Genomic DNA, 1260 nt, shown 5'->3' on the forward strand with positions numbered 1-1260 from the left:
GAGTCCCCCGGGGCCCCATCCTTAATCTGGCTCTGAGTGGGGTGAAGAAGGGGTGGGGAAAGGCTTTGGTAACTTGTCCCCTGCCTCTGCCCCCTCAATCTTGTTAAACGGATAACTGTAAAAATGAAACTGAAAGTAAATTACAGCTCCCGGCAGCAAGGGCTGCTGGGAGATGTAGTTTATGTTCAGTTTCATCCCGACGGCTGCTGCACAGGGAGGGGAGCATTAGGGGGGATCGGCGCCCAGGTGACATGCCCCCCTAGCCACGGCCATGAGGAGGTCAGAGGTGGTGGAAACAGGAGGGAGGGAGCCGGAGCCGCGCTTCACGTTGCCTGCGTCTGTCATACAGTGTGACAGACGCAGCGGCAACCATTAGCCAGCAGCAACAGCAGAGCAGGGAGAGCGCCTCTTCCGACCAGCGCCTCCCTGCTTTGCAGGAGCTGCTGAGCGGGTAGCGCCGGCTCTGATAAGGTGTATATATGGACAAAGTAGCCACTATCAATCCTCTCAAAGAAAAAAAAAGGACCGTAAATCCTTAAGATTTCACAGAAATTGAGCAAGTAATCCACTCTATAATAGTATTTATAAAATTATTTTTCAAATTAAAGTTTGTCTCAGAAAAATCACATATAAACAAAGGAATTCTTCCCCCCGGAACATAAGGCACTAAAAAATAGTCAAGTGGACTCTGTAAAGTTAATGTCCATTACAAAATATTATTTGATATATCGAGACTATTGTATATAGGCACACCAGAGTTACTTGTTCCCTGGTTAGTGTGTTGTGCCTATTATGCACAGGCACACAAGATTTAAGACAAGAGGTTTTAAATATTATCTCCCAAACCAAAAGAATGGTATAATGGTTTGTTTAATCCAAGGTGTATACACCTCCCTCAAATAATGATATCTCTATGTACAAATGTCCCTTTTGGGAACTCAAAGACTGACATGGTGTATTATGATATATAGCTGAAATTGCAAGTAAATCTATGTAGAATTGTCATAAATTGCATTCAACATGTCAAAGTTGGAATCACCTTAAGAGTATATCATCTGAGAGGTAAAACAGAATCCTAGGTGTGGGGAAACGGATTCCCTTTCTGCTGTTGTTCCATGTGCCACAATGGGCAGTGAATGGATACAATGAGAGCAGGGAAGAGCCGTACACCTAAGGACTGGAGGGAGAGAGCAGTGCGAGCTGCTTCTGCTGTCCACATTTTACATCACCCCTCCCCTGTTGCATATGAGCATTGCAGGG

At 45.4% G+C, this 1260-nt stretch overlaps 1 protein-coding gene across 1 annotated transcript in view; it reads right to left on the reverse strand.

Moving 5' to 3' along the window:
- LOC134965430 (uncharacterized) overlaps positions 1-88 on the reverse strand; it is a 44711-nt gene extending 44623 nt beyond the window's left edge. The window contains exon 1 of the mRNA XM_063941877.1: positions 1-88. This exon is cut by the window's left edge and continues 89 nt beyond it. The gene's annotated coding sequence lies outside the window, so the exon portion shown is untranslated.
- Positions 89-1260: the final 1172 nt, after the last annotated feature.

This window comes from Pseudophryne corroboree, chromosome 10 (assembly GCF_028390025.1).
Source record: "Pseudophryne corroboree isolate aPseCor3 chromosome 10, aPseCor3.hap2, whole genome shotgun sequence".
In the NCBI taxonomy this organism is placed as follows: domain Eukaryota; kingdom Metazoa; phylum Chordata; class Amphibia; order Anura; family Myobatrachidae; genus Pseudophryne; species Pseudophryne corroboree.